The sequence below is a fragment of the Genypterus blacodes genome, unplaced genomic scaffold (assembly GCF_046128005.1).
Source record: "Genypterus blacodes isolate CSIRO-AG114 ecotype Tasmania unplaced genomic scaffold, CSIRO-AGI_Gbla_v1 ptg000067l_1, whole genome shotgun sequence".
NCBI lineage: Eukaryota > Metazoa > Chordata > Actinopteri > Ophidiiformes > Ophidiidae > Genypterus > Genypterus blacodes.
In genome coordinates, this window is record NW_027466879.1 from 15,605,837 (window position 1) to 15,629,259 (window position 23,423).

Genomic DNA, 23,423 nt, shown 5'->3' on the forward strand with positions numbered 1-23,423 from the left:
ATTGGCTTTCAGCAGCACAGTCCATGTTTGAGTAATCAACTCAACTGTGAGCAAACAGATTTGGCAACACACTGAAAGTAGGACAGAGGCCAAAACACAGAGGACGGTGCAGAACCATAAAGCCTGGAGAGAATGAGGATGGGGTCGGTTTGATGTTGGTTTGTAACACATGCCAACATCTTATTATCCTTTTGTAGAAATAACATTCTCTTTGGTGCCCAGAAGAGACAGAGATACTATTTCCCACTACATGTAAAGATCTGTGATACTGATGGAATCTGAGATCTGAAATTATACCACCAACTGCCACAAAGGGGAAAATGCTACCACAATTATCAATCATGCCTCATGTTCTCAGGTGGGCAGAGTTGTGGGGACGCCTCTCCTTCCATCACACTGCATTGCATAGACAAAATGTTTATTCAAGCAGAGCTGTACCCAAATCTATCAATCTGATATTAGAGTCCATGAAGTCCCAGCACTTGTGGGATGAAGTGTGGTTCCAGTGACTGCTCTGGAGACCAGATGTTGCCAGTAAACTAGCAGCTGAAAGCAATTTGTCGAGTCAGCTTGGAAACATACAGTATACTGTACACAGAGATGGAGAGATGCAGATGTGCCAGCAAGCACGGGCATTTGGTTTAAATAAGAAATCGCTGTAAAATAAAACATTTATTTTGTATCGACCGAAGATGTAACTACACTACCAGAATCATACTTGTGGTTTTTACATCACACGTGCACACACACTATACGCTTTACTAGGTGAGCACATGTAAAGTAAATGTATAGAGGAAGTGGACGACTTTGCTGCAACAGCGCCCAGGACAGACAGGATGTATCACATATTAAAGAGAGGGGTTTATTCTCCAGACGCACCGCAGCTCCACTCAGCACAAACTACTCCCAGCATGACTAGCAGCCTGCTGTCAGTGCATGTGTGAGGTTCTGTGTAAGTGTACAGCCAGAATACAAGTGGAGAACAGACAAGCTAGAAGATAGATACAAAATTAAGACGAAACTATTGAAAGATGACAACAATGGAAGCGGCTCTGAAAGATGGAGCAGCGAGTGGTGCATAATGGATAAAGGTGGTGTGAGACTGGGACACTGTGGGGAGTGTGGACATGGGAGTCTGGCTTGTTCTGGGTAAAGTAGTTCCTCATTTAGTCCTGAATTTATGTTCTGATAGTGCCTTACGTAACACACCTCTAGTCTTGGTAACTACACAGTATTCCAGACATTCATAGTGCAAACCGCTTATTAAGAACACTGATGTAATCTTGAGAAAGCTGTGGTAGAAATAACAGCACAGCCATGGTTATGTTCACGTTTCTCAGCTACAAGTCCCGGTGGTTCCGACTTCTTACCTTAATGCTGAGGGAAATGCAGCCTAGGACGTCTGCTGATCTTCACAGCTGGGAACAGAAAGAAAGAAAAACAGAAAATGATGAGACGTACAGAACACATACAGTACGGTGCATTGTTTTACATACAAAGTCATAACACGTGTCGTGAACACAGCAGATGAGTTAATTTTCCGTGAGTTTCTACAACAGAGAGCCGACCTCTAACCATGTGATTCAGCTATGAACGGCTGCTGCTTCTTTAAGGCAGACTGACAGTTGTTTGTTTAAGACTACAGAAGTAGAGGTATGAATTATTAAATAGTGAAATATAATACATATAGATTGTTAAATAATTCAAATGATCAACCTTCTATTTACGCACAAGTCTATTTCTGCATCAGATATGTGATACGTGCACGGAAACAAACAAAACATGTTGATTCTGGAATGAGTGAACTGTAGCACTTAGAGCAAATATTTATTAGGAGATTTTGCTGAAAGAGGGAGAAGTCCACATTCTGGATGACCCCGAGCAATTCCCAGGATCAGCATTGGCACAGATCCTGACTTTATCTTACTTGACCTGGTATATCAAGCTACGTCACTGACAGACCAGACAGCCATAAAAATACAGGAACGCAAAACATTAGCTACGTTTGCCTCCAGATGGCATCTAAAATTCATGCTTTAAGAATCGTAAAAAGGGAGAATGTCTTTTCTATAATATAATACTGCTTCAGGGTTCATTCATTCCTTTAAAAAGTCCACCTTTGGTTGTATACTTTATTCACTAGGACCCTGCATGCGATATTTGCCATTTTGCATTAAGATTGCACCACAGACAGAACAGTGCAAACCAATAGGAGCAAATAGCATGAATCACATTTTAAATATCATTATTTGAATTAATACTCATCAAGCTCCATTTATGTAAAGAGGTTTATCAACAACAGCACCTATAGGGTTTCATTCAAAGCAGCTGTATTACATTACTGTTCCAATTTTTCCACTGCATTCCACTACGATACGATTTGCAATCAGCTTGATTGATCTGGTATTACAGTGGTCCTCGTGTTCTGGACTAGAATAATCAATAAATGGCTAAGTAGACTATTTTAAGACACACACTGCAGGTTTTCAGGCGTATCCAGGGTGTGCACTCATGATGGCTGCAGTCGGAGCTAATGACCTGCAGTCACCGGCTTGACAGGCTGTGACTGATGGGAAACTCTACTGCTGCATGTGTGCAATCTCTCGTTAGGTAGGGGTAGACTTTGCACACGCAGCATTTACACAGATACTGATGTGAACACACGCACGCACACACACACGTACACAGCACAGGTATGGTAGCATTAGGTTGTTTCCTCTTGCAGGGATTGCAGCATCTTAATGGATTTCCCTCAAAGCCATGAGTCCCAAACATCAGGGCAGCCCCTTTCTGTCCAGGTTGTGATTGCGTGCTTAGTCATCAGGATTCCACCACAAAGCTATTGGAACAACACCAACCCCAGCCCCTCAGGTGTCATTTACTTGCTGACACTTGAACAGAACAGAGAAGAGTGGCTGGAAAAGTGTCTCAAATCAAATCATGTTAGGTCTGCTTCTGTTTCTATGGTCTATTTCTTGGTGAACGAGCAGAAAGCTAATGAACACAGGCGTTTCATTGACATGCAAGCAATCGCTTCATTTGAATAGGAACATTGGATGATTAAGGAGATGAAGCAACATGCAGCATTTAAACCTACTACCTACATTCTACTGCTGCAAGGTAAGATAATTGCAATATTTCAACCTTTGCATGTACTGTACAGGTGCAGTACACTAGGCAGTTGCATAGAGCTACAACTTGAATAATCATGAAAAACATTACGATGACAAGCCACAGATGATCCAATATCCCTTAAAATTGAATTACAAGATGGTCAGACATGGTCACCAACATGGCAATATCATGTTGTAACCACCCTGAGAAACATTCTCACAAATCAAACAAACAAAGCCTCTACGACAAAGGAATCCCTGAAAAGCTGCTGAATGAACTGATGGAGAAAGGGCCAAACCTTTTGCCTCCAGGAAAATAAACACAAGCACTGGCATTAAACACAACACACCTAAGGACATAGAAACATTATCTCATGTAAGTAAAGAGACACTTGCATTCCTCCAATTGTCTATTCGGAGCCTCAGGGGAATTACTTTGAACAAACTTATATAGCAAACATGACCAAGAGACAACACAGTTGAGCCTGCAGCTGTTAATACACAAGCTTGTTTGTTTTTGCTGCACTGGATTTAAGTTTTGGCCATATGATAACCAAACTTATAATACCAATATGACACCAGAGGAAAGCTTTGAGTTCCTGACTAAGTGGGGCTGTCATCTGGTTCCCTGGGGTCTGCAGACATGTGGTGCAGAGGTATGTCACCACAGGCAACCTAAAGGAACACAATATGCAACATGAGACCTCATTGTTCTGTCCGGCCTGAAGCTACATTAATCTCTCACTGCAGACGGGTTCTGAGGACGGGCCGCTCAACAATATGGTGCCAAGGAAACCTGCTTCAGTTGCAAATATGAGGCTTTAATAAAGTTGCCCGCTATGACTTCTCACATCTCCACCCTGTTCACTGGGAACACAGCTGGATTTACACCATGATATCAAAACACAGCAGCACACAAGCCAGACTGGGAGCTATTATTATCTAGAGAGGTGTGTCTATAAGGAGCACAGGGTGACCGCATGGTAAGGTGCAGAGTTTTGGCATGTTAGACATAAAATCTGATCCCTATTATTCATGCCGTCAGTCTCAAATCACGCTGTGCCGTTTTTCAGCCCAATTAAAACAACACACCTGCTGATAACAATGATCTGCATCCCCTCGCCAAGAGAATTCAGCTAGGGATTGTTGGTTGGACTGAAAACTTGCAGCATCTTGGCCCACTATGGGTTCATGGTTTGAGATCCATGCCTCAAACATTTCATCAGAGGGCTGGAATGCATGACCTGTTATTGTAATCAGTTTGTTTTTGTATTTTGAATGGCAACGGCTGACATCCTGGTATGCGATTTATTTCCCCTTTCATACATTCAATAAAATGCTTAACTCTGCGTGCTGGGAGCAGGTAAGTTCAAAACAAAAGGAGCTGCGTGATGAAAGGGTGCAGAAACAGAGCTTCATCCTATTCTAGTATCAGTATCATTAGTCATTTAGTGTCAAAAGAAAACAATCACATGATTTTATGAGCCCAACTTTCCACAAACAAACAAATATTCAACCTAGTTGACCCGCCCATCCCTACCATCATGCAAAACATGAATTTGTATACATCAAAAGAATTTATCACGTGCACACACACACACAGACTCACACGTATATGTACACTATAGCAGCTGCCCAGGAAAATATCTGTTGTTGCCACTGAGCAACTCCATTAAATCTAATGGGGGCTGGGTGCTAAGTTCCTAGCTCAAGGCCAACTTATAGATCAATGGCAGCTGTTGCAGTGGGGAAAACATTTCTTGTTCCCACTTACATTTTCCCCTAAACAGTTTGCACAAGTTACCTTATATGTACAAAACCCTCTGACTAAACTACCCCAGGACTAAAACAGCCCCAAATCTAAGCATAAATGTAATCCATCATAATGTCTGGTTGGTGTAACACATCAGCCAGATGACCTGAACTGAGTCTAAAAATTGAATAAGCTTAAAATATAGCTAAACCTCGTCACCTCTGATAAATTTCAGCTTTCCCTCCTGTAGGAGCCATCCAAAATGTGGTGGATCCTTTCGAAACAATCCATAATTTAGTAGCCATTAGTGTGGCAACAGGCTTGCTGCAGTAATTCTTCCATGGCATAACAGTCTCTGCAACCACGTCCTTGAGGCATTGCACTGTAGCATGAAGGACAAACCAATCATTTCATTCCCCCTGTATCAGCAAACTTCTCTCCCATCAGCTTCTTAACAGCGCATCAATGAAACGCAAAACTGCAGCCTGCACTTCCCTAAAATGCAGGAAGTGAGCGAGTTACCCTTTCCGAGAAACAAAAAGGTCAACCACCATTTGCAGGTCTAAGGAAAGAGGCTTCCTCATAGCAGCAGATTAAATGTTATTAATCATTGCAAACATCAGAGCTCAGCCTTGCAAAACAGTGACTGGGGTCCAGTAATTGTCTGGTGGTGTCTTTCCGCCACTCTGATGGATAAGTGGCAGACCCAGATATGCAATTAGCCAAATGGGTCCATGGGATCAGGGTTTAATAAATGCAAGCAGGGGAGGATTCTCGTGTAGTTGCGGATTCAGAATTTACCACCCGTTCATCGTGAGCCACCTGTCTAGAACGCCGATCATCATGTAGCAACCGTACCAACTGAATGTGTACATTTACGATGGACATCACTGATATCAGTGTGTCAAAAAGAACAGGGAAATCATTCAGGATGTTCTATTTCATCACAGACTGATAGTGAATGATGATAGAGTTTAGATTAGATAGAAATCTAATCGTGTATAACAGAAACACCACCAGCTGATAGGAGGATTCCTGTCACCGCCATTCATTAAGAGAAAATGGGCTTGTGGCAAACGAACAAGAACTAGAAATACATTCGTAAAGTGCACACATTCTGGAAACTCTATTTAAAATGTAGGGCCTCCTTAAAAGTATGCAAATATTATTAAATTAAAACTTAAAAAAGTGTTGTGTTGAATGTAATGTCTTAGTCTAAGACATACAATTTATTCATTTTAAAAAGGTTGGAAACATTTATCAGTATTTAAAATGAAATCATTTTTTAAATACATTTGGGCAAAAATCCTTTTTTTATGTGTTTCATGCTTCATTATGCATTATCTTGCTTTTCATACACCCACATATGACCCAATGTTCTGGATTTTATTTAATGTTACCGGTCTATTATTATTAGCTCTCGGTCTCTTAATGGTGGGGAATCCTCAGACACTGTGGATCTGAGGGCCGTAAAATGGTGATGTCCTCATTCCTCCAGGGTGTGTGAGCATTCTTCAGTATCTCGTGTCCTCCACTTGGCACACCTTTTGTTTGGTCATTGTCAAACGTCGGCATGCTACCGAGAAGAGTTAGAGAGATGCTTCAGGGTCCAGGTCTCTGCTCCCTGATGTGCTCCGTTACAAAGCTGTTATTGGATTCCTTGATTTAGATAAAGCTAAAATTGGCCAGTATAAAGTAAGTAAATGCTATGGCATTATGATCAATGAAGTCCAACACTACCCACCCCCACTGTGCATGCCGTTAATATCAAATGTTTGTACTTGTACCAAATGTATCAATTATCTAAAACACTAAATTAATCAATACATTTAAACTTTTTGTGGAAAATATTCGGTTTTGTTCCTTTTTGGGGGGGTTTGTGTGAGTTCAAGACATCTGGAGTGCAGCTGTTGCTTTACCTCGCGTGAACACACACACACACACACACACACACACACACACACACACACACACACACACACACACACACACACACACACACACACACACACACACACACACACACACACACACACACACACACACACACACACACACACACACACACACACACACACACACACACACACACACACACACACACACACACACACACACACACACACACACACGGCCTCCCTGTTAGAGGTTAAGGGGTCAGGAGTCCTGCATCCACACAAACCATTTAATCTTGTCCCGGTATAGACAATCTCTAGTAATCTAAAACCACACAGTCATTTACACACACACTCACACACAACCACACACAGGCATAGACGTACACAAAAACAGACAACACAACTCACTCACTCACGCACACACAAGAAGACACAAGACACTCTTTCGGCTCTCTTCCATACATGGCAAACATTCGACCCTCTCTTGGGAGGGCAGAGATTCTCAATGATTAGCTCTGCCTTCCCAGAGGGGAAGGAGGGGGGCAGCGACTAATTCAATTTCACAGAGCCTCTCTGCTGTTCCAGCCCCATTTCTCGTGCCACGAATGGAATCAAACTCACCCAGCACGGTGGAGTAGAACAACGTGTTTACATTTTTTATCTGTATTGGCTTTCTTCCTTTGCGTGTGACTGGCATGGAGACGGCATAAAGCGACAATTTGTTGAGATAAGTGGCACGAGAGACCAAATCTACAAAACGTAGTATAAAACCAAATGGGCCACAGTCCTGGATTATCTCAGCTGTTCTTTACAGCAAACAAACTCCTGTTCCATTTCACATGGCTGCTTTCTGAAGGTACACTCTGCTCTAACACACTCAGGAAATTGCATTTACAATGTTCACCTCCTCTGCCGCAATAAATAATACCGTGCTCTAACCACCGCCGCTGTAATAAGTAAGAATGATGATAGCACATCCAAGGCCTTGCTCATAATAAACCCATAGAAAGAAAGCCTGCGTGTATTGTCCCAGTTACAATACTGACCACAAAAGACATCATCAACTACCTGAAAGCATGTAGCAGCACGCACAGCACCCCAAATCATTCACTCCTTTCCCATCATCATCCACATTGTTCATCCCCTCGTTAATCAGCGGCCATCTTTGGAGCCGATATTGCCCACTTGAATTCCTCTAAAATGCACGTGCGCCGAGTGCTTCAAAACATCACAAGAGCTGAACAAAGCCAGCCTTCACCGACCTGGGAAGTGGAGAGAGAAGACACACAGTGAGACAGAGAGGCACAAGGGGGCTAAACCGCCGCCGTCATGCTGCAGACTGGGCTTAAATGAAATTGTACACTCCGTCTGCAAATGCGCACGCACACACAGACACACACAAACACAGGGGTCACACAGGTTAAGGCCCGTCTCCTTTCGTTGTCTGACGGAAATTCTTCATGTTTAATTGGAAGGCCTCCACACATTGTGCACGTTACACAGGAATATAAATTAGTGAGGTCAGACTTCGTGAAACTGCAAAGACTCACACTTAGTTAGAAAAGAACACCGAAGCTTTCGTGTGATACCCATGGATCACACAATACACATGTCCTCCTAGTTCTTTGATCCTGTTGAGGCCGTACGATGTTTCCAGGAAGGCTTACTGAGGCCGAGAGCTGAACGGTTTGGGCCTCGTCCAAAGGTTCAGTAAGGTCACATTGGCTGTGGAGACACCAGCTGCCCAACAGTCACGGCATGGAGGAACAGCTTGAATCACATCTCACCGCTTCCACCGATGGCACACGACACAATGCAGAAACCTTCTAGGGAACTTGCCGTCATTTCACACCAAGGAACCAGGAAGCATTTTGATACCAAACCTACACTTCCTGTTGCATTAGTAGCTCCTTCTCCAGGTTGAGACTTCTCCCTCTAGTTAGGCGAAGGTTTCAAAGTTGTGATATGACAAGACATGTGGGAGGGGATGAACCATGGCCGTCAATCTAAAGTATCAGGCTCAGAATTCAGTTTATAGTAATAATTAGTTTTCTTCACTCACAGGTTCCATCACAGTGGCTACAGGGCAAATATGTATGATGTAAGTCTTCATATGAGAGGGGGAAAAGATGTCTTGCAGCCTAAACAGCTGCAGTTTCACACCGTTTCATATTCATTTGGCTTGTTTTTGTACATAGTGAAAAAGCAACCGAGAGTACTTGAGGGGTGGTTGTAACCCAAGCAAGGAACTCATGAAAGGAACCACAAAGTTCCTCTTTTGTGACTTAGTTCCAAACTTTAGGTTTGAAAGAGCCCTAGGTAGTGATGGTGCACTGTATCAAGCTACTTTCTAAGTAGTTATTATGCACCCAGCACAATTTAATATAAAGACACTAACTGGCATGTCACAGTCTATGCCAGAGCCTTGCTCGGGGGACAAAGAGTATCTTCTAACACAGACATCTTTGACACTAAATGATCACATAATAAAATTTGTCGTGGCCCAAGGCTGCACATCCAACAGAAATCAAGAAAGTCAGGTTTTTCATAATACTAAATAGAAAGAGAGAGCCTGTCACCGCACTGTCATGCTGTCAAAGCCTTGAGGGTTATATTGTTGATGTTGTTGACCAATACATTTGCCGTTTATGTCCCCTAAACTGATCCAAACAAATCCATAAAATACACAGTGGCAACTTCAGAAGCGTGTACTTCATTCACCAGATAAATGAAATCAAATCCCAGTCTGTTACACAGCACCTCCCTCTGACAAGCACGCAGTCTGGGATGGGCAAACCTTCTTCATTAGTTACTTACCTAATCTCTCTTGCATCTCAGCCATGGACATATGGGAGCCCTCTAATCCGCTCCATGGGTGGACAGCTGAAAGCAGATATTTACTGCCTGCTGGCTCCAGCTGCTTTGGCCCTCAATACCCAATTTAGTAAACAGCTACACTACATGAATCCATATACATTTAATTTGCATAAGGAACCCATGCATCAGCTTTTCCATTGGTAGGTTATGCAGGTAAGGGGTTTTTTTAATGCTTGAATACCCTTTTATGTGCGCTGTAGCATTTTGAGAAGTCCACTGCAATTCCACGTCAAGTTAAAGAGATAAAAATTCCATGCAGGTAAGCTGACCAGAAGAACCAATTAAATAGCAGACTGGTGGCTGGGAAGAGGCCCAGAGACACCAAAGCAGGAGAACAACATGACATGAATGGCAAACTGCCTCACAGGGCTGTGGCTGGCTATTGTGCCTGAACAATCCAGCGACTCCGAGTCCGGTTTTTCCATGCCGTCTCCAGCGTGAAAGCCTAGCCCCTCCACTGTCAGTTCTATTGTTAGGCGCAGGCAGGAGCCTCTCCCAATTTGCCTCATACACATTAAAATACTCCTCTTTGCTTGGGGAGTCGGATGGCAATGGCAGGCACCCAAGCATGTGAACATGCACACACGTCTTGCTTTAACACGACAATATGAAGCCAGAGGGAAAGAGAAGTAGAGAGAGGGAGCTGAGAGCTTGGAGACAGACTCTGAAATGTGCCGTGGTGGCTGTCAGTTAACATGCAAATAGACCCCGGGCATCTGAAAACGGTGTGGAAGAACAGATCGACAATTCAGATGAACATAGCACATACAGCATATACATTATAACAGTATATTCTGATAGATTGTGATGTTCTCTGTCAGTCCGGACAAATAAAACACTGACAGCATGATCATTACTTGACAATCATTTGGTTCAAATCTGACTGATGCTGTCAGAGATGTGTATCGCTGTACAATACAATACAACAAACACAACACAACAAAGCATTTCCTTCCATTTGTGGAAAAATCCCTATTTGAAAATTGAGCAATTGTGATCTAATAAATGTGATAATGTGATGCACCTGTAATGCATTTTACATTGACAGAGGCTCAAAATTCATCCTCATGGCACTTAAAGTGTCAAATCAGGCGTAACCTCCTTTCACACATGAACCATAAATTATTCCACATCATTCACTATTGCAAACAAGAGGCAAGGAAAGCTTAAATGAAGACAATGAAAGGTCAAATGAAGGTTACTTTTTTAGTTTTTTCTTGAAACCTCATCAGGAAGGCTTTTCACATATACATCCTTACATTTTGCTTAAATTTCATAATAATTATATGGCTAATTTTATGTATCCTTTGCGTAACCTTGCCAACTAGCTCATGTAACTCTCCTGGCATGTCAGCCAGTACAGTAATGCCTATGAAAGTACATTTTCCAGCAGTTAGCCATCTTGCTTAAAAACTGGCTACATCATAGATCATTAATAATTACATTGGCTCACAACATCACACACACACATCTACACACATTTCCGGCCTAGAACAGCAGTAAAGCATGTTACACTGCTTAAAATACTCCACTATTTATGTTACAGTAGTATTGGTTTGCATTATACCTTTGGGACGCAGCTAATATTTCATACGTAATGGCAGTGTGTGACTATTCTATCTTGTAATAATCAATACAACACACTCTCCTCAATTTACCAGCTGCGCGTGTCAATTTACAGCCCAGCGAAGCAACCTGTGTCATTCCATCCCTGCAGCTGAGGTGCTGACACGCTAGCTTGCTGAGGAGTGGAGGAAAGAACAGGCAGGGTGGTGGTAATGAAACAGAGATGGTGGTGAGAGAACGTCAGCGCGGGGTGGAATCAAGTGGCAGAATAAAGAAAAAGTGAGTGAGATAAAGAGGGGGAAAGCATGGCGACGCAGTGGTTTGAGGGCTGCGGTGGGGTGGGGTGGCTAGCTGCTACTGTTTTCTGCTAGGTCAGCAGACTGGGACTGAGTCCAAGACGGCTTATCTTTCAGCAGGAATACCACGACCTCACCAAAGAGACGGGAGAGAGGGAGGAGGAGGAGGAGAAGGAGACGAGCACTATGGGTTAAAGACGAGCTGCAGACTCTCCCATGAATCAACATGTCATATATATTTGTAACAGAATACCAGTGTGTTTAATGGCTGTGTAGATGAACGTCTTTGAGTATAGTTTGCAGTAAACACACTTCCCACGCCCTCTTTGCTGCACTGCTGTGCATACGGTGTGAAAACAGGCCATGTTACATAGCGTCTCCTTCAGGCTCCCCTGTCATTGATTGGACAGTGGGATCAGTCTTGACACGCACAGACTGCATAATAAAAACATGCCTGCCAATATCCTGATCAGTCATTGTGGATGTGACTAACCAGGTGTTTACGTGGGTAAATTCAGATGTGTTATATATGCTGCATATGTCAACATATCTGACAGAAGAGAAGCCTGGATCCAGATGAAGCTACCAGACAGAACCTCCCTTTCCTTAAGCTGAGGTTTTGCAACTTGGACAATATTCAACACAAAGCAGTGATTATATGACACTATAAAGATGGGGGGGGGACGACAAAAGGCACAATATATCCCCTATAATCACACACGCCATATGTGTTGCCCAACTATCACATCCAGCATTCATCCACCAGGTGAAGACTATGAACTCAACATGCAAAGTGCTGCATTTGCATCCACTTTTGCATCCAAGTTCTGGAATCCTTCACAAAAGCAACGAGTCCTTTCTCCATCTACCTCAAAACAAAAGGAGATCTCCTTGTAAATAATTGCAAGGACACCTGGATTCAGCAGCATACCTACGTATCAAAGAGCCAAACTCAAACTTCAAAGGGAGAGAGACGTCGTTCCAGAGTCTTGTCAGGGGAGGTGGAGAAGTGGGTGGGGATGCCCCCGCTCCCCCCCCCACCCCCTCTCCAAGTCATTTCCCTGAGGGCGTGTTCTGCACTGGGGAGATAAGTAAGCCGAGTGAGGACAAGGCTGGCATTCTACCCAAAAGACAAAAAGCTTGAGTCCATCTTAAAAGAGGAGAATATGACAATGCAGCTTCTGTCTTACTGCCCACTACAGAACAAGCTCCCCTCCGACATGCCAATAACAAACACAGCGTGCACCAGATTAAAACTCTGAAGTTCCCTGAAAAATCTGATTTTGATTTGCTCAAAATTATCTGCTGTTTGATTACATTGTTTCAATTGGAACAATGACTGTTTATCAAATCATTTACAGGCAGAGGTCTCAGGAGGGAGCAGTGTAGTAACAGTCATCAGATGAAGGTAAGGCTTGGTTTAGTTTACGTATAATAGTTAGTAAAAATGAGCAGTTAGCTACCAGACCTTTTTTTCTTTTTCAAACAAAGACCTCGTACAGCTCCAGCTGGAAGGTTAAAGATCTTTTTCGACATGAAGTGACATTTAACCGCAAATTCATATCAATTGCAAATGACAAAGGGACTCCAGTGACACTTCCAAATTGGCAGGAACACAAATTATGAAATAACAATGCCCTTTACCACAAGATTAAGAGTTACACAATGAGCAAGTGAACAGCCGCCTCGACGTTAGAACCTGGCACGGTGACATCTATGCCCACCCGGAACGCTGGCAAAGGCAACAAGAGCCACCAACGTTCGGTTCCAGTCTTGTGAGAACACGCAGGCGGCTGACTTCAGCTTGACAAATACAAACAACCAAAAACATCCTCGGTCTTCGTGGAATGGAGGCATTGCAATGTCCGAGCAACTAAGGGTCGAATGCATCAGAAGCAGCAACGAGAGAGGAAAGAAACATGAAAGACCTTGTTTGCCAGTGAAATAGTATTTTCACCTCATTGCATTGCACTAAAGTACGAGCGAGCATACTGCGCTACACCCAACGAGTGGCCTGCAGCAGGTGGGTGGCCCCTCTCAAAGAGTCTCCCCCTCAGCTCATAACGGGAGAGACCACCACACTGAGAGGAATCTAATGTCAACTACTGTGCGCTGGTTGCATTAGTGAGCTCGTCCCTTTGCGCACCATGCGAGTAAAAGACTATTTTCAGCCATTTGATTAACAGTGAGCCTTCCTCAATGTAATGTAAGCCAGCTGTCATTGTCACGACACAGCTGTAGAAAAGAAAGAGGACCAATGTTTACAGCTGAACATAGCAGAGTACACTGTGTTTGAGCGGTGTTTCATCTTCCGTCTGTCCCCGTTTTCCAAGCTGAGGCCTGGCAGCGCTCCAATTGACTCTCTTCACTAATAAACAAAGAATGCTTGCCCTTATATAGCTCTTAGAAACTCTAGAAACTACACAAGTGACATCGGAGTGCTCTTTTTTATCCGAATGGTGGTGGTAGTAATGGTGCGGGTGCATGTAAGCAATCCTGTTCCAGACATGGAGGTTTCAGCCAATGGCAAGGCCCACTGACAGTACGATTGTGTAACAGTCATACATTAAGAGCCACTTTAAGAGCTATTCCTGGTGCCATCCATTTACAGAATCTCGCAGTGTCTGGTTGGTTGGTGTTCGGGAGTGTTACCGAGTGAAATGCAGCTGACAAAACTGTGAAATAAGATTGAGAAAAGGCTGTTCAAGGTTTCATGGAGAGTGAAAATGTTGAAGGTTTTATTAAAGTAATAATAAGAATAAGAGAGAGAGAGAGAGAGAGAGATATTATATGAAGTTTTACAAGTTTACTATGGTACATTCTGAAGTTGTTGTGGTGCAACAATAAGGTCAACTGATGTAGAATGATGCACATTGACCCAAGGAATCCAAGGGAAAAGAATTTTGATTCAATAACTATTCGATAACATTAAACAGTTCATAAGGCAACGGATGGCTGCAGTCAGAATAACAATAGTTACTCCTGCTAGAGGTGAAGCTAAAAAATCAAAACTGAGAAAAAAAACACTTCATAATGTGCTGGCAATGATCCTTAAAAACGTATCCAGTGCAAAAAATTGTTTAATCATACCACTGGTTTTGTCGACTATGATACATTAGGCTTAACCTTCGAGGAACTTTTTAGCCAATGCACAAAATCTGATTCTTACAGTGATCCATCGAGAATTAATACATGCCAGTGGCAATGTCAAGAGGCAAAACTTATTCCTCGGAATTGTTACTATGCAACACTGGGAACAACATTGAGCGCCTGAGGTGGACTATTCCAGCAAGGTTACTCCCCACGCAAATTAGCCGTAAAACATTTGTAGCAACGACTTATCCTTATGGGAAAACCAAGAATAGATGCCCCGGACTGCAGCAGGGCTGAGGAGGAGCAAAGGGGTAGGATCCATTTCCAGCACTCCCAGAATGTCCACCCACCCAGGCTCAACAAATCAACAATACAAGCTGCTCCACATGCATGTCCCGGGGAATTCCGGGATTATTTTCACTCACCAAAACGTCATGAGGATGAAAATAATTTGATGAGTGATAGAAATGTTGAAATTTGTCAACAAATAGCAAATTTGTGAGTAATGAGGATTCCATTTGTTTGTGTCTTTGGGACTAGATACGATTACAGACAACTGCTCGGGATCTTACAATGCACTTGAAAGCAGCAGATGAAACTTAGATGCAGCGGTCATCTTAGAAAAGACCTGGGGGGTAAAGACTTCATACATGGAGGCATTGAATTTCTGTCTTATACAATCACGGAGGGTTTGCCGACTGGGGACAGTATCTAGAGCATACAAGAGGCTCCAGAACAACTGCAATCTTATATAAAAACTATTTTTTAAAGCAAACTTCTACTTAGCTGCAATGAGGTATCAAAACGGTGGTAACAGTTATATTTGTGCAAATATATTTTGGTATAGTAAAATACCAAACACAGCTACAACTAGCTTAAGGCCCATTGAGAGCATCTGAAGTGACATGTCCTGTCTAAGAGCATAGAGTGGTAGAGAGCGTGTTTAAAAGATTGTGTCTCCTCCTGTGCCTGCGGATGCAAATCAGCATCTCTATATAAGAAACATGCTTCTGTAACCTCCAGGCAACCACTGCGCTGTGCTGTCGCTTTGGAAAGATTGAACAGCCCCATGAAGAAGTAAAAGAGGGGTAGAACAAGGTTAGCCAAGGCAGAATGAGGATCAAGAGGCAATCCAACTGATGTGTGAAAGTGATAGATCCAACCGATATGTGAAAACTGCAACGGTGTGACAAAGTGATACGGCTCACAAAAGGCGCGAGACCACACGTGGCTCCATCCAAGACAGCCAAGTCTACACTCTGTGTCATAGTGCATGTACAGGGAGCAAAAGACACCTGATTAGGTTACATTTCTGCCCTGGTGACTAAGAGGCTAGAGGTGGCAACCATGGCAGCAGGGATTTCTGCCAGAGATGCAGTCCAGTAATAGCTGAAGAGCTCAGCTGCAACCTGAAACACATTTCAGGGCAGATCAACTTTCAGACAGGGGTCAAGATGACAGGCCCCACTGACCAGGCCAAGCCCCCCCCCCCCCACACACACACACGCGCACACAATTACCATCGTGATTTTCAAGTCAACCTGGATTTGGTCTTCTTTATTGTAGATGTTTTGTAATGACATTTAGTAAAGTATCTTATCTTAACTGAAAGCATGCAATGTTTGGTTTTAGTTCTTTCAATAGGCTCAGATGACAACAAAGCACCCTAGTTTTCAAAGGTCTAATTCTGACATTTACAAATGGTAGAATCTGTACCAATAAGCGCACTTCAGTATTAAGAGTGCAAAAAATCAACAGTACCTAAAAATTCAATGTTTTAGTTGCCGGAGACTAACAGCAACTATCATCAGTAAACAATTTGAAATTTAACACGTGTTTTATATATTTATAGCCAAACAGCTGTGACCGATCTCATGACGTACAGTTCTGCAAAGCTAATAAAGAGGATACTTGACTTCAGAAATAACTAGTATTCATTTCCTTCTTCCAAACTTAAACAGGGAGGCTTCCATAAATTGTTAACCTTGTTTCACCGCAGGTCCCTTTAGCTCCTTTAACCTGGTATAGTCTTCTGGTAACATGATTGCTATTTCACATGAGTTTCAAATATATAATTGGCACATCAAAGGTGTTGAAACAGGTAAGAACATCCTGATCTATAAAACGATACAATTGGAAGAGTGTGTACTTTCTTTTTCACATGACTGTATATAAAGAATGTCTACTAAGAAGTAGGCAGCAACGGTTTTCATACACAGTCACTATGACAACCACATTGGCAACAGTGCTGATGATTGCTAAGCCTGGCAAAATGTTTAAACCAGACTGGGGGTCCACAGACTTAAATCACAGCACTTGCAGTCTGTGTATTGTACAGACAGAAGAGTGCATCTGCTGAAACATACTTCACATTTAATTATAGGCTGTGGAGAAGAAAAAAAACACAGCGAGCATTGCCTATCCTTGAGTCATACAAAGTATTTAAAACCAATCAATTAGCAAAAGGCCACTTGTTTAAGAATAGCTTGTGTTGGTGGCAGGCAACTACAGGCTTATTAACGCCGCCAAGGAGGTTTTGTTTTCATCTCTGTTGGTTTGTTAGTCAGCGGGAGTACGACGGAATTTTCATGAAACTTGATGCACAATGCAGGGAAGAGCATATTAATAATAGAGGAGGGGATCCAATGTGTTGAGTGTACCCTCTCCCTTTCACCTAAAGCTGACGCATAGCTTGTATTCTGTTCTGGCATAAATCTAATCCATTGTGCAGTACTTTAATCATCAGCTCTGAAAGATATTGGGCTTTTCTCCTCAACGTTTCTTAAGAAAGTCAGAGGACAGTGTGGTTCTGCGCAATCATTCAATAAATTAAAAAGTAGATTGAAAAGTTGTCATAAAAAAATCACTTAACAATAATCCAATTCAAAAAATGGAATTAGAGATTACAGCATGACAATTTGTTAGGCCCTTAACAACTCATCTGTGTTTCTTATGTGGCCCCTCGTGAGAAACTGTTGCCCCCTACAATCAGGGTCAAGGCAGCAAGATTTTAATTGAGAGATTGAGCTCGAATTGAGGTATGAATTCTAATTAGTGCCCCCCTAGTTTGTAACAGAAACTGTAAAATCATTTACATTGAATGTCTGACTGAGTGAGACGCAGGCAAAGCAAGACACGCTGTGCTTCTGCTTGATGTCAGTATCCATTCAAAGAATGACAGATGTAAGCGTCACAACTTCGCCAATTATACGTTTGGTTGGATATTCCAATTCCACTCTAGATGGACTCATAGGAATAAATGCCTCAAATACACAGCCACTGTTTTAAACTTGACATTTATCTTGACAAACACATTGCTTTTTATCCTTTAAGTGTTCCAAGGATACCGGTTGGTTAAATGAATACTTTTCAAAGTCATGTAAGACTGCAGTGGGGACAAAGAAGTACAGATTACTTCAACACTTTCTCTTTCTGGTGCTGTCCTAAAATAAGTGCATTAACTACAGACAGGCAAAGGGGCCCTGGTTTCCCCCCAAAAGGAACTGGTTGCTTGGAATCTTGTGATTTGACTCTTGTGTTTACGGTTAGACATGCCTCTGGCTGGTCACAACCAAGTGTCAAAGTTTCCGATATTGTTACCTTGAACTAGGTCAGCCATTCTTCACCCTCTACAACTACTACTACTACTATTTCCCTGTAGAACTGTAAACATGAAGCACAGCAAGAAACGACTGTCAGCTCAATAAGAGTTCAAATGCATTTATGGACTCACCAAGTGCAAAGCAAATGAAATGTAACCATAGAAGTGAAGTGCAAAGCCAACCCCTCAATACAGAACAACCCACAAGACAATTTCTTTGAGGCATCAACCAAACAAGGCCCAAAGGACACCAGGCACCAGTATGTACATGAAGCAAATAAAGCTATTCTTGCTAAATCTTTACACACATCACTACATTCTCAAGAAACAATACACTCTTTTCCCCATCTCCAGAACAAGAGCAGCACTGATCTGACATGGCCGACACATGACAGGTTTAAAACAAGGGGTGCGTGATTTTGCCCAAACATCACATTGTTTGCTATTATTCTTAAAATTATTGCAATTTCGATTCGATATGAAATATGAAAACAATTCCAAGTGACTACTTGTTTATAGCTTAAATTAACAAATAACCAAGTTCCAAGCAGACAGGAGCTCCTCTATTAATTCCGTCTATGTTTAAAGTTCCCTCAGCATTTTTGTTGTATTTGCAGCGAATGTCGTTTTGTTTTAATAGAGTGTAGTGTGTATGTAAACACATCCTGACAGCTGTAATAAGATAACTTAATCTCATGCAATAAAAATGTTTCACTGTCATAGGAAATCCCAAAAGTGCCTCCATAGGCCTATTACACCTCCTCTAAGAAGTGTAAACTGTTTTACCTGTTACACCAGGACAACTACAGCTTGTGTTCTTTATACAGAGTTTGATGACGAGAGCAAAATTCCCAACTTCAAGCTGAAACGAGGTTATCAGACTGAATAAATAAAAAACATCTGTCTGCGTGTACAGGGCCTTTTTTCCATTACTGCTGTTACATTTTCAGTATTGGGAGCTATATTCTTCAAAGCATCTCCAAAACTGCTTTGAAAAAACAACTGCCAGACCAATTTCTGCTATTGTTAGGGGATTTTGAAGCATCTGCAATTGAAGCAGGCTTTCAAAGGACATGTTTGGCTTTTTTTTGTAACCCGTTCTCCTTCCACTTACATGACAAAGACAAACGATAAATCATCACCACAGTATGAAATTGTGTCTCTTTTGACATACACCAGCCCTCACAGTGCATCTCAGCAATATGTGATGATAATGACAGCGGGTTTTCCTTCATTCCCACTGTACTACCTGGCCCAGCTTTGTGACAGAACTTTGGGCCGCTCCGCCATGGTCCAGAGCATTTGCATTGTGCCTCCTGTGATTATTGGGTCAGTAGGGGCTGGACATGACTTGGTCATGTCTGCTGTAATTGTGTCCGCAGAGGCAGAGGCGTTTTTTCATGCCGAACAAAGAGGTCACGTCGATAAACTAGCCATGTGGCGCTGATGAGTAACGGCAGCAATACGCCCATTACAAGTTTATCTGGCAGCAAAAACAGGCTTTTTCCCCAAAATGTGAAACTATCCAACTGTCTTTGACATTGTTTGCACTGCTACCTTTAAAACACAGCATATATCAGAAGCAACAGACCGGTGAACTACAGGTTGTGTTGAATAGACACTCATATAAAAGCAAATGAAAGGCATCTATTTAACTGTATATGAAAACACATTTCAATACTATGAAACTTTGATTTATGCTGCTCTCCCATCATGCTTGGTTTCAGCACTAACTAAATGGACAGCTACACTACTAAAACAGTAAACAGCATGTTGTTGATCTTGCTGCATAGAGGAAATGAGCCCCCAACTAAAGAGAGCATAAACACATTTTCCAAAGGTCAGTACAGTCGCTAGTATATTGAAAAAGCTTTTGATTGCTGCTTTCATGTCAGGCCAGGCAGATAGAGTTTGGTCAGTTTAATAAATGATCGGAGCTGCTGCTGGTGGCAGAGCTGCATACTAAGCAGCGGCGGCGGCGCCAGCTGATGTTAACAGGCAAGCATGAGGCTTGAGAAAATGACATTTTCCCACAGGTGAATCAGCGGCATCTTTGATCAATGTGGACGAACGGGGATGTGGTTTATCGGAAAAGAGCTGCCATTTTGAAATGACATTTCAGCAGAGGAGATTCATACCCTTGTCATTTCTGTCATTTAATTTTTACGACCTATAGATTGTTTTAGAAAATGTTCTTTGCAAATGCTAAACGTTCCCTCCAGAAAACACGTCTTAATGGATCTTCATAAACAGAGGGTAGATATGTAGACTAATATTAGCCATACCAAGAGGATGTGTAACAAACCAGTCCGAGCCCAGCAGTCGTTCCTGAGGCATTACACACACGGTGGAGGCTGCTGCTCATAGAGTCATGTGTCTTTTTCTGACAATCCAAGGACTAGGCAGCCAGAGGGGAGTGGGGAGTGTGTGTGTGTGTGAGAGATAGGGGTTTCTGGGCAATTTACTTTTACCCATTAAACTGCCAGAGAAACTCACTTGTGCATCAAACATTTCAGGCACCTCTTGCTTCATCAGTGCTCCATCCCATCCCATCTCATTTGACCCGTCATGTCTGCCACCGAACCAGCTCTGGCTGATCAACATAGCCCATACATCACCCCCCCCCCCCCTCCCCTCCCACACACACACACACACACATAAATACACTCTCACTGAAAAGCACTGCTGATTGAGCTATTGATCCTCATGCATGAACTTAGCAAATAGGCAAGTGATCACTCAACTCAATTATTAGGCAAAAAAACTACAATTTGGAAAATAACAGCTTTGTCTACACACCATTTAAAACAAGCCATTTAGTGTGAATTAGGCAGTGGCAGCTTGTATGGTAGGAGCCTTGCTGTGCTGTATGAAGGGGTGCGGCTGTGGCTCTGCTATCCTGGCAGACACCCCTGCAGTTTACACTACATAACCTGACTACATAGCCGCTGGTGCTTGAGTGAAGTCATGCATTTACACACCTCGCCATGCTGATCCTAATATAACCACGAAAAACGTGAATGCAGGTGGCAGACGGCGACCACACAGAATGGAAAACTGCTAGAAATAACAACCACATTGGATATCAACACGGTAGATCATAGCTATATTGTCTATACATTCACCTACATCTAAAATTGTAAGTATATTTACACGTGATTTTTTTTCCACGCTTGGCGCAGGTGATCGTCTTGTATCAGTGCGTTACACATCGGCAACCTTAGCGATAAGAACACCTGAGGTTCATAAAAAAGTTGGAAACAATTTCTATTGTCATTATAGTGGCATCTTGACTTGAGATGCTAAGTTAACATGGCGGAGGCGACGCTCTGAGCCGCCTGGCCAAGTGCAATCTAACCCACGTTACCACAGCTCCTCCGTGAACTCTCCACGCCTCTGTGACTGTGCATTCCCACCGCCAAACTACCAGCCTTCCTCGGTCCACATGCACGGAGAGAGAGAAAGCCCGTAGCCAATGACCCCCCCTCCACCTGGCATCTATCTCCTGGTGGGTACACACTCGCCCTTCCACAACGATAACAGCATGGAAGTGGGCAAGTTTCGGGTTCATCCAAAAATGAGCATCACAGCGTCGGGTAGAGAACTTAGATCGGATCCCGTTCAGAGCCCCCGCGCCCCCCCAGCTGGAGCCAGATGGGCGACCCCATAAAGTAGGCTTGGAGACCCACGCTGGGCTCCCCCGCAGCATGCAGGTTTGCGATCAGAGAGGGAAGGTCAGGCTGCTTTCTTTGCGTGGGAGACGCAAAGAAACCAGCCTTCTCCTTCCCTCTACCGCGGTGTGAACCTACCTCGGATCCGTTAATGGTGCATTTCAAGCGGGCAGCTCCTGGAAGGTGCACGTACAAAAAAAGCAACGGTCCCGCTTCTCGGCTGTAGTAAGAGATCCTCCCCGGGTGAGGAAATTTCCAAGTGGCCGGTCTTTGCGAGCAGCGGCGGCGGTGTGTAATGTATGTGTGAGAGAGAGATAGTGTGTGTGTGTGTGTGTGTGTGTGTGTGTTTGAATGGGGAGGGGGCAGCTAATCCGCGCTGGGGTGGAGGGGGGGGAGAGGAAATGCGTCATTATCAGTGGACTGTTTGTTTTGTAGTCCACCGGTGGGTTGAGTTGAGCCACAATCACATTTATCACTAATTATGTCTGATCATATGCTGTATATCTCAGATGGGATTTAGCAAAATATTCCCTTTCTAGGTTTATTCAAGGCGTTTTGGTTCAGGATATATTTTTCCATGGTTTATAAAGACATAAACAGCTATTAAATGAGACCTTTGATATTGAATATGGGGTCAGGCTCTTTATTTCTCTTTCTTTTAGTATGTAAACTGTGGTGTTGTTGGTCATATCGTAATAATGCAGATAAAATCAAAAACTTCAAGTTAGCAAATGATACATATTTACAAGTAAGAAGTGTAAGAAGTCTATAGTCTATATAAAAGTTGTGTGAGCTCTTATCTCAGTCAGTATTTCCCAGTATTTCTTCTGATTCATTCTTTCATCCAAGCAAATATACGCTTATTGAAAACAATCCAATGGAGGATTCTATTCAATATTGTGGTACTTTATATTAATTTCGTATCTTTCTAAATTCTTCTCCTAGACTAAAGTAAGGTGCTTCTGTAATGTGATAACGAGCTCTTTCTGACCTTGGCACAGTCTTTGTATGACGTCAGGCTCGTCATGCTTCGTGTAGCTTTTCATCTTTCTCCTCCTTTGTTAACCATAACACGTTCAAATTCTTTCAAACGAGAAATCCAAAGGTGGTCCAGACGTTTCAGATTCGTGTGACACTAATTATAATTGTCAGATAAAGAGGCTCAACTCAGCTCTCAAAATCTTCGTTTCAAAAGGTTTTTGAAAGAATAACAAAGTTTAATTTTATAATTCCAGCACAGAACTACTGAGCCACTACCATTTCTTTTAGATCTCTATTTTGAAGGCTAGACGTTGATTTTTGTAAATCCCTTTCCAGTTTGTCGGCGTTTCATCAAGTTTCAGTATCTTTTGCATTCAACCTTCTAAACAACTGCAAAATTATCCATTAATTCCTATTGTTTTGACTAGTAAACAACTGTGAGAGTATTTCCCACATTTCCTTGTTTTAATACTTATCTTAAGATGATACTTTACTGATGATACTAAGAGAGACACTTTACTTGTATGACTTAAAATGCATTGTGGAATCTGTGTGTGTGTGTGTAGCTTTAATG

At 42.6% G+C, this 23,423-nt stretch overlaps 1 protein-coding gene across 1 annotated transcript in view; it reads right to left on the reverse strand.

The window, feature by feature from the left end:
* LOC143004997 (talin-2) overlaps positions 1–22,137 on the reverse strand; it is a 73,279-nt gene extending 51,142 nt beyond the window's left edge. Inside the window, exons 1-2 of the mRNA XM_076156223.1 lie at positions 22,007–22,137; positions 1,371–1,418 (exon numbers count right to left, since the gene is read on the reverse strand). The gene's annotated coding sequence lies outside the window, so the exon portion shown is untranslated. The remainder of the gene's footprint in view (positions 1–1,370; positions 1,419–22,006) is intronic.
* Positions 22,138–23,423: the final 1,286 nt, after the last annotated feature.